This window comes from Lagopus leucura, unplaced genomic scaffold, assembly GCF_019238085.1.
Source record: "Lagopus leucura isolate 7727_CA_CO unplaced genomic scaffold, USGS_WTPT01 Super-Scaffold_100022, whole genome shotgun sequence".
Classification (NCBI taxonomy): domain Eukaryota; kingdom Metazoa; phylum Chordata; class Aves; order Galliformes; family Phasianidae; genus Lagopus; species Lagopus leucura.
In genome coordinates this window covers 6,405,738-6,422,612 of record NW_024962275.1, presented here as the reverse complement: position 1 = coordinate 6,422,612, position 16,875 = coordinate 6,405,738, and positions in this window count along the sequence as shown.

Genomic DNA, 16,875 nt, shown 5'->3' with positions numbered 1-16,875 from the left:
GCATTTTTGCCAGATAATGCAGAAAAAAAGGTTGCAGACAGAACTTGCATCAGTCTCTGCATTAAATGTTGTGTGCCCTGCCTTTCTTTGAATAGGTCTTGATGAGTGTCTTTTTCCTCCAGACCTCGAGGTGCTGAACACAACGTGCCTGCTGTCAGTGCTGCTGCTTTGAGCTCCAACTCCCTAACAGAAAATTCTCCTGACTTTCATGCATAGATTTGCATAGGCAGGTGAACCAAGCAGGGGTTCCTGCATACCCACGTTTTATCCCACAAGACCAGCTGCCCAGTGAATCCACACGGAAGCATCTCCAGTGCATTTGTGTTTGCTGCCTGTGTTGGCCAACTGCTTCACAAACAGTTGAGCTATTTTAGTCTTGTGGCTGTAATCATTTGGCTCCCTTGGTACTATCCATCACCTGCAGATGAAAATGAAATGATTTTTAAGTCAGGCGACAATAATCCAGCCGTTGTCCAGGAATGTGCATGCATGTGGGAGTGCAGAGCGAAGAATGCCGCTGTAAATAAATCGTTAAGCACCCTAGAAATGTTGTGGTTGACCCTGGAGAGAGGGAGCATGCTTATAAGGGAAGTGGAGAAACACAGCAAAGTGTTCTTCAATTTTTCTACATCTAGAGACTGCATCCCTTTTAAGGATGAAATTTCCATGGCTCAAGGCACACTGATTCTGTCCCAGTTGCATACCCCATGGCATCACACGTGATGAATGTTTGGACTAAAGAGAAGCAATAGGACAGCAGCTCTCAGCCTGGTTGTTCAGGTTGTGCAAGATGAGGTTGTTATTCTAGATATGGGAATTTGTAATCCCAGAGGAAATCCTTAAGCCATGGTAAGGGACTAATTAATGAAGATACGCCCAGTGAGGTCACACCGGCCTGTGCTGCTGGTCCCAGGCACTGAGCATTATCAGAGGTCTGTGGTTGTGTGCTCCTAGGACAGCAGCTGTTGTCTAATGGTGAAAACCTGGAGCATTTCCCTGCTCCCAAAGCTGTCTGCCACCCGTGAAGGTTATTTTTGCCATCTTTCCACAACTCCACTTTTCTGCCGTGAAAGGAAAGAAATGAACAGGCTGTGCAGAAGATGGATGTGAGCACCTTGGGCTAAAGAAAGGGGTCACAAAGATTCAGTGTGCCTCTGCTGGAGCTGTGCTTGTTGTCCATCAGCACACATGGGAGGAGAAGCAGGGACCACAGTGGGATATCTGTTCAGGGGCACGTGGCTGGGGGTCAGTCCCCATATTTCCATCCTGAGAGCAAAGTAATATATGGCTGTCTCACTGACCAGCCTAAGCAGAGCTAACTGTGATTTATACTGAGAAGGAGAGGGGAGAATTGAGCACAACAAGCTGAATCCTAGAATAAAAAAAGGCCACTGGAGAGGGAGTCAGAGTGCATGGAGGAAAAGCTAACGCCATGGCCTCTGTGATTCTGTCTTTGCAGGTCCCTCAGGCAACATAACCATAAACAGCCTCTTCAAAAAAGTGTGAATATTATGCTCCTTTCTGACAGGTTTTTTCCCAATTTCCTTCTGTCTTTACAAGTAGCTGAAGAAAATAAATATTTAATGATCTATTTCAATATTTTAATGTAGGTTTCTTGGTTAAAACACCACAAATCTCTCCACGAAAGGAAGACAATAGAATTACTAAAGTAATGAGCATTGCAGCAAGTGGAAAGCGAGCTGGAAGGGAGAGGGGAAGGGAAAGAAGTAAGGCAAGGCTACAGAGCTCATAGGCATATCTTCATCAGGTAGGAGTCACCACTGCCCAGTGACTGCAGCACTGCCTCATTTCAAGTGCTCCTTCCCAGAGCTTACTGGGGAGCAAAGTCTCAACCAGTTTGCAGTTCCATCATTCACCAATTCTTTGTATATAAGCACAACAGAGCTTTCCTCCTCTTTGACTTCCCAGGGCCAGCTTTCTTTGGATAATATTTGTTCATTTGCACATTAAATCCTTTATGTGGTACTTTCATGAAGGCCATGTTTTCACTCATCTGCATTTGAGGTGGTTTTCTTGCACAGGACAGTGGTGCAGAGCACTCAGTGTAGTATCTTGATGGCACCCCTAGGAATCGTAGTGTCACCGGCTATCCTGAGTTGGAAAGGACCCATAAGGACCACCAAGCCCAACTCCCAGCCCCACACAGCACCACCCAAACTTGAATCCTACAGTTGCCCTTCTGCTCCCTGTAGGGAGCTGCAGGCTGCCGTGATGAGTTGCAGGATGCCATGATGAGCTTCAGGCCTCCCCTCATCCTCCTCACCTCTGGCCAGAACAAACCATGGGGCCTCAGACACTCCTCACACACTTTGCCCTCTAGACCCTTTGCCATCTTCATACCCTTCCTTTGTATGCAATATAATCATGTTATAGGCTCTGTGCAGAAACAAGCTGGGGCTGGAATCTTGGCCTGGTAGCTGCAGCAAATATTTTATCCTCCTTTCTCTGTCCTTACACCATGTGAGCTCAGCGGCAGTCTCTAGCCAACATAATTCTTTGTGAGTTACTTTCGTTAGCAAAACCTTTCACCCTATGAAGATGTTCTACTTAATTAGTAAAAGTTCAATTTTTTTTGTCACCGACAGAGCCCCATGCATCACCATGTCTGGAGAGTCATTAGCAGTAAAATTAATCAGGGAGGATAGCGGATGAATAGAGTCAGAGCCCTTTGTGTTCCTTCCCACATCTCTGCCTCCAACGTGAGAACCTTTTTAAGAAGGGGAATCCTAAAAGCATCTCCAGATATCCAGGAGAACAGTTTCTAGGGTGGCACTGAAATGGGGGATGTTCCTGAGCCTGGAGAGGAGGGGGGGACCTGAAAAACCAGGGGACGGCACAGCAGGAATCTGGCTAACATCACCCACCTCTGTCTGACCCATGGAACACTGCAGCTGGGGAACTCAGCTACATTGCTGGGTGGTTGGGATTTTCCTATCACTCACCTTTGGGCAGCCACTCCTCTTCTTCACTTTTTCACCGGCAAATTTTGTGTAAGTTGCAATGCAAAGGAAATGGGGCCAGGTTTAACACAAGGTTTAACCACATGCCCCAGCTTGAGGACTGTGTTCTACAAGAGGGTGTCTAAGGAAATCCAGGAGTGCAGGAGAAAGCAGAGGACTGAGTATAAAAGCCTGTGCTGCACCAAAGAAACCATGACACAGTGCTCAGCCCCAAGTGTTCCTGGCAGCATGCTCCCCCCTTGGGCATGTAGCTTGCTTCTGCAGAGCCAGAATGCCTTGAGAGCAGCCTGGTGACTGGGATGTAGAGGTGAAAGCCTTTCCTCCCATGCATTGCACTGTGTTTATATATAGCAGTGGGACTGTCAGGGGTTTTTCTGCAGCCCATTGTAGCTCAGTGTTGGATTTTGTCCCAGGTTTGTGCTTACTGCTGCTCAGGAGCAGCAATTTCCCCTAAGTTCACTTATTTCCAAGCGGGTCAGTAGACACCAGAAGACCAGATGACATGCTTGGGTTCACAGCATGGCCCTGCATGGGTTTGCAGGTCAGCTTCGTCCTGGCTGTTCTTTATCCTTACACCAGTTTGCTGCCTGGGTACAGAGTCTCAGTTTTCTGCTGGCAGATGGAGCCCATCTGTGACTACAAGCAGGTGGGGAGCGTTGCAAGAAGTTGTGCTGGGGATGTCAAATGCTTTGCAGGAATTTTTGAGCAGGTACATTAGCTTAAGAGGTTTTTTATAAAAAGAAACCAAATCTTGTGTCATTCCTGTGTCCTCAGCACAGGATACTGCACATATGTCTGTGTCACATTATTTCTTCCTGTTCTAGCACTTCTTAATTTTAGCAGGGAAGTGCTGGTTGCAAGTTGTGATGGAGATCACTCATATCATTGTTTATTGTTGTTGTTGTTGTTATTACTATTCCTGTTATCACAGGAGGCCTTACTGTAGCAAAGGGAAATTGTTACAGATAACGCAAACAAATGCAAGTAAATTATTAGCACCTACAATTTTGCATAGCTGCTTATGGGATATCCTTGAAAGCAAATTCCTTCATCTTGTGGTACTCTTCATTTTAATACAGAATGAGATCAGACAGGGGGAGTAAGCAAATATTTTGCCTGTGTAGAAATACGTCTTCCCACTTGGCAATCTTCCTCTTCGGAACGCATCTGAGAGTAGACATCCTGGGAGGGACTTGCCTGGTCTGCTGTGCTCTCTCCAGCTCTTGCCACTTCTTTGCTGCTGATGCTCCGAACACTGAAGCATTTTGGAGTCTTCTCTGACTAACAAGTGGCTCAAGGCCTCCAGCTCTGTCCTCACACTCCTGTCGAGTGTAGTTAAGTAAGTGTCTTCACAAATGGAAAGTGATTTCTCTGCCACAGCCCCTCTGGGTACGAGTCCCACCCAACCAGAATCACGAACGCCAGGGCCTTGTCCCTAGGAATGAAGCATGTGCATCTCAGTAAACAATTCTGTCCTTGGCATCTGATTGATTTATAAAGCTCATTTTCAGTGTGCTTGTGAAGGGGTAAAGTAGAAAAAATCGGAGCTTCCTGCTTTAAAACGCAGTCTGATCCCTTGCAGTAGAATATCCTTTAGGCACAACATGTCTACAAGGCTGCCATTTTTCTACCTTCTTCCCTGGGCAGAGCGAAGGGGTAAAACAAATGTTAGGATTCATGCAAACCAATATGGATTGTGCATTTTTTCCCCTTTGCCTTTCTTAGGGAAAATAAAAGGGAAAGAGAATTTCTCTTACGCTGAATGGAAAAGTTTTGTTTTCTGCCAAGCATAAAAATTCTTTTCATCGTCAGAAATCTTTAGGCTTTGGACAAATAAGTACAATTTGGATAACAGAAAACACTGTTTTCTTTTGAAAGGATTCTTCATTTCTAAAATGCCAGAGTGGGATATTATCTTTCTTATTTGCTCTTGTTTTCACATTAGCTATTTGAGGGAGTCAAAATAAATTGGTGCACTGAAATTACTTTTTCAGTGAACAAAAAATTGACCAGTAACACTATACTCAGCTGTAGTCATCAAGCTCTGTTCCAGGCTTTTCCTAAGCATCTTTTCCTCTTATTCCTTTTTTTTTATCAGGGACTGAAACCCCACCTTGTAGCCTATGTGGATTTTAGGCCACGGAATGGCTTGACAATGTCCATAGTGTACCAGACCCTGCTGGGTCCCATCTTTAACATACATAACAGGGGAACCATTAGCACTTGAAATGGTAGCACAGATCCTTTCTGCTGATTTAGATGGGAGAATAAAACGATACTGATTCAGGATTATGGCCAGGTGAAGACACCATCACACTATTTGCTTTTTACTTGATGTCCAGTACATCAGAACTGATTTATAAATGGGATTGGCGTAATTTACAGAAGAGATTTTGGGAATAGAATGGTCATGAACTGAATACTGGATTGGGACTTTGAGAAAGAAAAGGAGGGCATAGGTAATCAAAGTGAAAGGAAAGATGTAAGTTGGTTTGAATTCCACTGCAGCCAGAAAAAGAAGACTTCTCTTAAGAGTTGTCTTAGCTAGATTTATGTTGCGTTGCCCTTAATTTTTGTCAGCATAAATATCCAACCTTATGCTGCCAAGCTGAGTCCAGATGAACAGAAAGAAGGCTCAGGTCCTGAGCTTCCCCAGTGCTCTCACAATTTAGCCCCAGGGCTCAGTGTGCGTGTTTCACTGATCTAGAACACAACCCATAGCAGCTCTCTCCCTGGGTACCTGGGAGGATGGGAGCAGTGCATCTGGGCAAGTCACGAATTGTCTTCCCTAAGAGCAAAACTTAGCAATTTGTTTGATATTTACTTGGGGAGATGATGAGAACATTTTGACAGCGTGTATATCTCAGTAGAAAAAGTGAGGTTCATATATAGATATACATAAACCACAGTATTTGCTGTCTCTTCCTTACTCTCATCTTTTTGTTGCCAGTTCTGCTTTCTGGCAGAGGAAACCCACAGTACATTGCTAGGAGCAGACCTTGACAGCCTAAAAAAGCAGTGAAGTGACCACTGGGCTCTTAAAAACCAGCCAGTGCACCAGAGATTCATTTTGGCCCATTTAGCCTTTCCTTTCCCACCTCACCTTCTTTCTGCTGACACTATAAGCGTGTTAGGACAAGGTTTATCTTTTTGGTCATGAATCCACCATGCTCAGAGCAAAGCAGCCTAATATTGCAGACATAAGGGTACTCATGTAATATCAGTAAGGAGAGCAAAGGTGTTTCCTTTGCCCTCCTCCTGTCTGAAGCTGTGACAGGAGTAACAGGTGCTTTTGCAGACCAATTCATGCTGGTGTATTTTAAATGCTTGCCCTAAGAAATAAGCAGGCAAATACAAGAATCTGCTTGGCTAGTTAAGATCCAAGATGGGAAGCAAAATGTGTGCTAGTGAAACTTCCCCAGAAAAGCTAGAATAACTCAGCCAGTTACTCTAAACTCAGTTAAGAAAAGTCAGCAAAGGAAAATGTCTAAAGAAAAAGTCTCCCTTCACTCCATCTTCCAGCCCAGCATCATGCAGATCGAACAGAATGGGAGAGGCTTTTCCCAGTGTTTTCTAGCTTCATTGCAGCACCTGCCCCAGGCACAGGGTACTCAGGCGATTAGGTCCAATTTGTTATCAAGATGCATCAGACTTCCCCGTGGTCTCTTTAGTCTCCTAAATTCCAGGATGAAAAAACCTCTAAGTGCAATACTAGAACTGAAATGGCTCCAAGGCACTCAGGTTAGGATGTATGTGCTTTAAAAGCATCTGTTAAACTCTTTTCAGCAATAAAGCTTACTTCACACACTGTCTGCAATCCCCAGTTTCAGGGCTTTGGTACTTTGGTGTATGAAAAGAAGGAAGCCTGGAACATGCAGAAGGGAAGGTACTGCATACCACTGTGCATACCCTGAAACTTTTTGCATCTGATGGTCTTTCCACTCTTCTCCCTATACACTGATGTCTATGCAATACTCTGGGTCTGTGGCTCTCAAAGCAGCTCCATCCACTGCCTGCCCACAAAATACAGACCAGGCTTCCTGGGAGGATTTGTCGCTGCTGTGTTGATGCAGATGTTTTACCAAAGGCACACAGTGTCCTTTCTTGTCTGATGGACTGTTTGTCCATCCCACCTTTCCTTTTCCAGCTGCCTCTGTCCTCTTTGCAGCATCTGAGGACTTCAGAGCTGGGGAGAGCAGCTGACCACCAGCTCCTCATCTGAGTGCCATGAACAGGTCAGTGGGGCGATGGAATGTTACTGATGGTGTGGAGCACAGTCAGCCCAAAGGGAGATGTAAGGAACCCAAAAAACCTGTATCTTTGAATATTCTGGAGCTGAGCTCTCTTGGAAAGCTTTTCCTTCCACAAGCACTCATCTCATTGGGTATCACTTTCCAAGGCTCTCTGGGGATTTACCCTTCTCTGTTCCAAATATTTTCAATTGTCATGTTGAATTGTTTGTTCCCCCCCAAACAAACAAACCCACTCAAAATGGCTTATCTCATCTCATAATCTTTCTTTACAATTGTCACAATTCTCCCTGTTCTCCCTCATAATGCAAAAACTAAAGCAAACAAATAAATCTCATCTTAATTATACACAAGCGTAGGAACAGCACAAAGGACCCATTAACATAAGCAGCAAAAAGCACTGATCCCAACAAGTTTTCCCATGGTGTGTGATGCGGAGCATCTGCAGGGCTGCCTTGATGTGTCCCCCTCCCTATCCTCCTCTATTCCTTGCATCTCCTGACTGTCCCTACCCTTGGTTGTTCCTTGCATCTCAGTGGGGCCCCAGCTCTCAAGGCCACACTCAGCTCTCACCCTTCCCTCCTGAGCATCCCGTCCTGCAGTGTGCTTGGGATGCAGCGGACATCAGTTGGCTGCTGGGGAGCTGAATGCCAGTGGAGACGCTTCCAGGTGGAGGCTATGAGGGCTAATTCTGGGCTTTTTGATTTGAGACAGGATCTGAATTATTTCCAATTAGGAGATTGCAATGACAGCTACTCTGAACAAGGCCTTTTCTCACAGCTAGGAAACCTGCCTGCACTTTTAGCTGGATCTGGATACCTGCATTTCCACAGTGGGACTCTCAGCAGTGGTTTCTAATAACCTCTTTTTCTTTCACCCCTTGCTAAGCAATTCTTCCTCTCTCTCACACAACACTGCCTCTCACGGGGAATTTGGTGATAGAATCCTCATCTCTCCCCTACCAAAATCTGTTCATTTTCACTTTTCTCTGCGCAGGGTTTCATTTTCCTGCTGTGCTGCCCAGCTTCTCCATCACTCCTGCCTGCCCTGTGATGTATGGGCCTTCTCAGACAGCTTTGGTCTGACCCAGCCAGCCAAAATCAGAGGAAAATCTGGTTTTATATTGCCTGGGGAGAATTCATCACAGAAGGTATCTCATTTAGGGAAATTAAGAATGAAGGAGAGGGAGAACTAGAAATTTATTCTGGTTTAGTTTTAAAAATACATCTATCTACTGCTGTGTTAATGACCTGTGGTTTCTGTCTATTTTTCTTTTCCTGTCTAACCATATCACATATCTCAGAGGCAGATTTCAAGTGAAAGGAACATAGGGCTCACTGCTGGCTTGGAAATGCTGCTGTGGTAGAGGAGTGCATAGGACAAGGAAGAGGAGGCCAGGTCATGCTTTAATACATGGTGCTGTGCACAGACCTCTACTGTACCAGCACAAGGAGGCACACAGCTTAAAGTGTGCTGATGCTAAATCCACTGAAATCAACAAGCATTTTGCCAACCATTTTGGCCCATAGTGTTTTTTGCATGACCAAGGCTCTCATTGTGCTTTCCAAGAGAGAAAATCGTGGCTCAGGAGATTGTTCAGTGGGATGCAGAGTACTGGAATAATGCCATCTTTGGCTAACAGCATTGTGTTTGTATGGAGCACTTAGATACTCCAATAGATAAGTGCCTTGTAAATACAGATAAATAGATTAGATTAGACCTTGACAGTAGTTCATGCAAAAGGCATTTTTATGTGCAAAAATAGTAATATTGTAGAGAAATAGCTATTATTTGGGACCTTGGGCTAGAGCTTCCATAATTGATATTGTTGAAGGAAGGAGGAAGCTAATGGAGAAGAGCTGCTGTGACTGCCCTTTTGTCATTGACTGATTCTTCCAGCAACCAAAGCCACATTACCCAGCTCCCATTTAGGCCTCAATGTGAGTGGCTGCATTTTTCAAGAGAGCACAGCTTGATGGGCACAGAATCCTTCAGAAACTCTCCTTGCCTGTACTGCAGTGGCATAGACAAGGGAAAGAGAATGCTTTGAGAAATTTGCCCTCTCCTTTACATCTTGTCTTCTTGGAAATACAGAATGTTGCACAGCTCAGCAAGAGAACTGCCTCCAGCCAAGGGTCTGCACGGGGACACAGCCACAGTGGGGATGCCCCAGTGCCTGGGAGGCTCCTCCAGGGATGTAGATTTATGTCTTCCCGTGCTACCTAGGTCTGCTGTGCTGCAAATGAAGGAAGCGCTACGCCTTAATTAATCCATGCAAAAATAGAAGGTAGAAAAGCAGAAAATAAACATCTGAGTGATTTTGGAAAGCCCGAAACAAGCAGCAGTTTTGTTTCTCAAACAGATTACAATGAAGTAACAGCACTGGTCCCTCAGCACCACCTGTCCCCATTGCATTAGGTACTAAACCCAAGCGCTTAAAAGCCAGGAGATTAATAATTAAGAGCTTCATACATCTTTTATTGCTTATACAAAACATATAAAGGGTGAAATCCTGACCCACCCGAAGACGACGTCAAAGTTCTCCTTAACTTTAGATTAACTCAGATTTTACCTATTTTTACCCATTATCTGTTTTGACAAATACAATGAAACGTGTGTTGTAAGACACCTCAATAACCTCAACCGTAACCCAAGTGAGACACTTTTCTATCAGTATTTCTAGAATTCTATCAGCATTTCTAGAAATTCTGGAACAGAAAACAGCCTTTTGAAAAATCTGGAGCACACATACAAAATTAATGTTGATTAGCAAATGAACAGCGTTATTTTTTCCTCCCATAAAAATTTGCACGTAATTTGCTTATTACAAAGGCAGCATTAGCCCATAGTAGTGGCACTTGGAATTACTTGAACTGGCTAATCTTATTTTCCACTTATGAATATTCCTTAAAGAAAATGTTTGTACATCCAATTCAATGCAATAAAAATACCACATGAAGATGGAGGAAAGAGAGAGAAAACAATTCGCAGGTCGAGCAAAGGGCTGTTTGGCTGAAACAAAAAGTGCACTTTTTTGTACTCAGCTTAAAAATATATATTTATTATGTGGGCAGTATAGAGTTTCAGGAGTCCTTAATCATTCATTTTCTTGCTTTTAAGTGTGAGGGTTTTGCAAATGATGTGGTAAGTAAGTACATTGTTGTCACTTAGCAACCTTAACTCATTTCTGAAGTGAGTTGTTTGTTTCTATAATAAATGAGACGCTCAGATACCATGGTGATGTGCATGGGAGACCTTGTATGCTTAGACAGAGTGCTATCTTGATAAATATTATATTTGTTGGAAGTATAGGGCCCTCACAGCAGAGGAGTAGCTCTCTCATCCATAGCATGAAAACATCATCACTGGTGTTTGTGCTGCCTCATGAGGAGCACCTGGAAGCTGTCCTGAAGCAAGGCAGACAGAAAAGCTGGAATTTGGGCTTAAAAACATAGATGAAGGTCACCTCTACAATGTGCAAGGTCCAAACTGGCCAAGCATGGCCTTAGTGAGTTTGCAGTCAGCTCCCAGATGCGTTCATCACTGTCACAGGGCACAGCTCTGAGCTTTGCATCCAGCTCTGTGCTCTGAAAGGTCTCTTCCCCTCTTCTACCAGAATGTCCTGCTAGAGCTGTGCTGGGCCTTTCGTTGGCCCTTAGCCCCTCATCACACCAGGCCTGTATCAGGGGAAAGGAGGAGAAAGACAAACTTGCGTGGCGGAGAGAGAACTTACCCAGATCCATCTATCTGGATCACCAGCTCGGGAGTACATTGAAGCACAAGGGCTAACAACAGAAGTAAAAATATGTTTCAGGTAATTCGTTTGCATTCTAAGACTATCTTTACTATGTAAGGCTACAGCAAATCCCTGCACATCCCAAACTGCCCAGAGAGGTTATGATGCCCCATCCCTGGGGGTGTTCAAGGTCAGGTTGGATGGGTCCACGGGCAGCCTGGTCTAGTATCAGACATGGAGGTTGGTGGCCCTGCATGTGGCAGGGGGGCTGGAACTTGATGATCCTTGATGGTCGCTTCCAACTCAAGCCATTCTATGACTCTATGAATGTATGATTCTGTGACATAACCTATCCTACTTGAGTTCACCTGATTTTTCCTGTTTCTCTCTTCCCTTGCTATCTACTCCTTCCTCTTTGTATTTCCTGATCTTACACAAAATATATTTGTGTTGCTGCTAATGCTCCTTGAGTTTAAATTAATCTTTTAAAGAAAGATAAACCACATGAACTTCCTTTTGTTTTTAGAAATCCCATCCATATTCATAATCCACTAATCATGTTTGATAAATCAGAATTCATTGTGAAACATACTAACCCTTCATGTTGCTTCAGTTTTTAATCTTGTAGGAAAAGCAATCATTTGTGCAGTGCATTTGAAGGGGCTGGGCTGGGCTGTCTTCGGTGTCTCATTGAGTCAGCTTCCCTGTTTTACAACACTGCTTGTGCTGCTGAATCTAAGCTATCATCTGAAAACATAATTAAGTCTTCAGTACTTCAGTAGCAAGAGGAATCTTCGCAGTGGGGATCAAACACCCTCTTCTCAGTGATGCTGGCTTGAGAGTAGCAGAGCAGCTCTGGGCTTTCCCCTCATTGTTGTGGTACAACCACATTGAAACCTCAAGGTCGTATTCTTGCAAATCAGCAATGGTAAACATCTCACTTAGAGAAGGCGGAATCTTCACTTGAGCCTGGACCCCCTCTCATCCTTACCATCTGCTTCCCCCACTGCCTACTGCAAGACTGCACCATTTCCCCACTTCTGGGTTCCTTTAGGGCTGGGACAAGAGGCAAGGAGGCCTGGGGCAGGGCATGGATGAAGCACAGAACCTTGCACCTGGACCACCTCCTGGGGTGGTGTGAGGGGGCTGGGACCAGAGCTGCTCTGCTCCACACACAGTCTTGAGGTTCGGACTCCTGTGCTCCCCCAGAGAAATATAGCTGTTATTTGCTGGAACAGATTCTAAGCCTGCCACACTTAATAATTCAGCAGTGAACTTTAGAGCTGAACGCAGGTTGAAAAATAGCTTGCTTTAGTAAGTACAAAATCTCCATTTCTGCTGCCTTTGCTTCTCCCTCTGTCTCCCAGCCCTGGTCCTGCTGTTCCAGCCCTCCCCATTCCTATGCGGTGGAGCAAAAAGGAAAGGTGGGCAGGGAAGGAATTCATTTCCCTGCTGTGGAATGTTTATTGTTTCTTGCTCTCTGCTGTCCAAGGTCTCTGTCATTCTACATGATGTTTTATAACAGAAATGGTTCTTGTTGGCACCGGTGAGTTCATCTGCAGATACGGATTTACATTTCTTCCTCACTGACACAGCTGTAATTGGAGCTCCTGGGGGAGGAAACCCTGACAGTGACCTAAATAAACCCTTCTGGACCCCTTCAAAGCAGCAGGAACCTCAGAGGGTTTGCTGTGATCAGCCATTCCTGCAGTAACCAAGGGCAGCACAGCTGATGGCCCAATGCCTGATTCGACCTATAAGGCTGATGGGATCCTTTAAACGTAGAGAGGTTTTATTAGAAAGAATTAGTCATAGTATCGAGGGACTCTGTCATTCCTTGCTTGTTTAACTGTACTCAGAGTGTTTATCACTTCGTCATTAGCAGCTTACATTCCTGGATCTAGCCCTGTTGACAGCTCTTCGCTCAGGGGGGTTTTATTGCAATGAAGACCTCATTCTGGCTCTGGATCACAGAGTCACAGAGTGGCTTGGTTTGGAAGAGATGTTCAAAATCATCTAATTCCAGCCCTGCATGGCTCCCAAAAACCCCTGTGAGGGTTCTGAGCAGCTTGAGCTGCCCCAGCAGCACAGATCTGCTGCTATGCGATGCTCTCTCTGCAACATCTCTCCAGCTCATGCATTCCCAACATGCAGAGATCTCCCAGTGCTCCCATCCTCATGCCCCAGGTAATCACTGTGCTGGTGGTAAAATCTGCAGTCACAGAACAGGACTTCTGTGTGTTTTCCTCAGCTCACAATCAGCAGATGATTTAATTGCATGAGAAAATGTTCCCTTTAATCTCTTAGAATTAGTCATCTCTTCCTCACTCATCTCTCTATATTTTTGGTTAGAGAGACTGAAAATCTTAATATATCAGTGACATTTATAACACATGTTAATATTATAAAACGTCAGCGCTCTATTTGCAGAAATGAATACTGATGTGATGGGAGTGTTTTATTATGTCAATGACTTTTATTATAAATATGATAAAACTGTGTCATCCTTTTTTTTCTCCCTAAATAAAAAATAAAACCACGTTATCATTTATCTCAAGGTTACTGCTCTGCTACCTTTTTAATATGTTCAATGGTGCTGTTAAAAAAAAATACACCCTGCAATGGATTTTCACATTGTGTGGTCATTTGATGGATGTTATCATTTACCTGCATGTTTATTTAGGATTGGGGTGTGATAATGAGCATAGAAATCAGGCTAACATAGTGGCTTCCTACGGACACAAAGCCAGGAGATGAAACCTAGTTTTAAGTGAGTAATTAATTATTAGCAGGGAGTGAAAGGTGGCTTGGTATGATGTCCACATTGCTCTCTCCAGGGTTGCTGGTTGCTGACAGTACCGTGCTTCAATCCATCCCATCAGCTCTGTGTGAAGATGATGATGACCCCATCCTGCTGGTCCCTTGAAGACCTGACCCTCAGCTTCGTTGCCAGACCCACAGAGATCTAAAGGATCCCAAGCATCCCATTATTTGGGTCATTACACCATCCCGCCAATTAGTCCTCATTACCACAGCTAGTGTTTACTGTTGTGAAGAAGCTCAACTGCTCACAATTGGTAGATGCACTTCCAACCCCAATAATCAGGTGGCAGATTCATAAAAATCAAGATCTCATTGTAAGGATAATGATATTTCATGGAAAAAGATCAGAAATGAATGGGTGTTTGTATGCATTTCTGCTTTGTCTCTTTGGCTGTTTAGATTTCCTTACTAATATTTTTTTTCAAATTGCAGACCTATAATAATCATGTTTGCAAGAAATGAAGTAATATATGTGAAAGAGAAAGGGGGAATTGATTTGATCCATACAAAATATTGTGACTGCAAGGGCTGGAGTTTTTCAGAATCCCAAGAAATACCATGGAAGTCCCTCCCAAGTCAGAAGCAGCTGCCATAACAATTTGCCACATTTTTGGTCCCTGAGTTAACACACAGCTCAGCAAGGGACCTGCTCCCCTGGGGAGGAAGCAAAGGGAGGACAGAGATTGCTATGGTTCACAGTGTGAAAGTCTTGAGGATTTCATTTTTTTTCCCACATTTTTCTCCCCCTCACTTCTGTCTACATGCTTGTGCTTCTGCAAAGGGAAGCCCAGGATTGCAGTCCTTAACAGTAAGACATCTGTTTTGGTTATCGACTTGAAGGAGGTCAGAAATGGGCTGGGATGATGACTGTCACAAAACATCACACAGCAGATAATAAACCCAATGAGTGGGTGTTTTTCCATGGCAAGCATCTCAGGTCTGCAGAGAAACGCCCAGCCTGATTTTGCAAGAGATCATTCTGCTGCTGAGAGCTGGAAGAGCCATTGCACACAGTGGGGGGTCTGTGTGGGGTCACAAAGGGGAGCATGGAGAGGCTGCAGGGAATGAATGGGAGCCAGCAGCTGGAGCTCCTCAGGTGCCATTGAACCACGCGGCAGCACAGGGCAGGGAAGCTCCCTCGGCTGCTGCTCAAGTGCAAAATAGCTGCAAGCTGCCTGTGCTTGAGTGCTCGATAATTTGGTGCTTTGGGACAAGAGAAATAACTTGCTGCTGGTGTCCAGTGTGGAGATTTCCCCAGGGTGAAAAGCAGTGCCATCCCTGGGGCTGCATCCTATCCATGCCATGCCATCCCCACCCCCATCCCAGGCAACAGCAGGACTGCCAAAAGGCTGCTGGGGGCCATCAGGCTGTCACAGCAGCGTGTTTATGGTGGTTCCCCAGGGACTCCAGTCTGAAGTAGCAGAATCGTGCAGCCAGAGGAGGCTTCTGCCTCCCAGAAGTGAGCTACAACAGCACTTTAGCTGGAGACGGAACAGCTCTTTAAAAAGAAAATGCCGCGACTCCTCTTTTAAATGTTCCACTGGGCTCTCAAGGAGCTTTGCAGCCATCCATAAGGCTCTGGGCGCTGAAGGAGGCATAAATGAGCCCTGCTAAGTCACAGCAGTGCCCAGCTGGTCTTGTACCAGCAGCAGGAGAGGGCAAGGTGTTCTGTTGTTGCAAGTAGGACACGGTAATCAGCTCCTTTTGCAGTTTTCTTTGCTGTGTCTTTACTTTCTTCACTGTTTTCTTTACTTTCTTTCTCTGTTCTCCATCCTTAAGGGCAAAAGGGGACACCTCCCTCCCTGGGATACCAGTGGCTATGGGGGAACTTGTGATAAGGAAATCATGGCAGTGATTTACCCCTTGAGGAAATTCTCTATTGGAGAAATATAAATCAGAGTTTAATCAGGAGATTTCCTAATAAACTCTACAGGAAAGCCTGATCTCCTCCCATTTACACTTCTCTCAAACAAGCTGCTCCTGATTGTATTTTGCACCAATGAATTGTTCTCTCTGTGGACTTTTATAGGGGTCTTATTTGTGGTATTCAATGTATTTCGAATGAGCAAGGTCAATAGAAACATCCTTCTGTTTAGCATCTTGTTGCACACAGGGGTTTAAAGATCCGCAGGAAATAAGCATGGAAAGAAATCTGTATAGGTGGATTTTTAAGCTCTCAGAGTCTGCTGTCACTTGGGCTGCTGAGATGTTGTTCCAGATCTGCTGCAGATCCACAGCCATTCCCACCCCCCGATGAAAAAATGGTGTTGATGGAAATGAGGGAGGAAGGAATAGAATCTATATTTTTATTTATCTGCATGAATTGATAATTATAGATATCCATAGCTAGCTGCCTACCCACCTATCAGTGTGCTTTGCTGTCTTCCCAGGGACTTACAGCCATTGGGTGAGTGCCAGTTGTGCCCTGACCTTGGCTGGGTTTTTCTTGCATTTCTCCTGCAAGTGAGTTTTTATAGCTTCCATCTCCTCTAATCTCATGCTTCAGGAGCTGAGCACTGGAAGAAAGCTTGTGTGATGGAAGAAACTCCCTTCTGTGTGTGCTAGGACTGCAGAACACAGCCTGGATGGTGCTCAGGAGAGCAGAGCTGGTCACCCAGGGGATGCTTTAGTGAGCTCCAGAGGGAAAAGCCAGTGTGATGGTGCATGTAATGTCAGCACAGCAGTGGGCCCTGAGGCAGAAGTGTCTATGCTGGTATTTCTGTGGTGTATAGACAAGTCTGAGATTGAATGGCTAAAAGGGGAAAGCTAGGGTTAGGGGTGTGGGCTAAAAGTGAAGGTGAGATGTCAATGGAGTCCAAGAGTTGGACTCACTGATATTTATGGGTCCCTTCCAACTTGAGTTATTCTATGATTCTGTGATAATGGAGAAAAAACTGTTGCAATGAAGAAAAGAGTGTCAGGGGATTAAATGAGCAATTGGAGCTTCTGAGGGGCATGGAAGTAAAGGCAAAAGTGCCAATTTTGATTGACAAAATTGACAGGTAGGGAATATCTGGGGACTGAGAGGAGTGGCACTGAGGATTGCAAAGTAAGGAATGCTGCACAGAGAGGCTGAAGAGAGGCA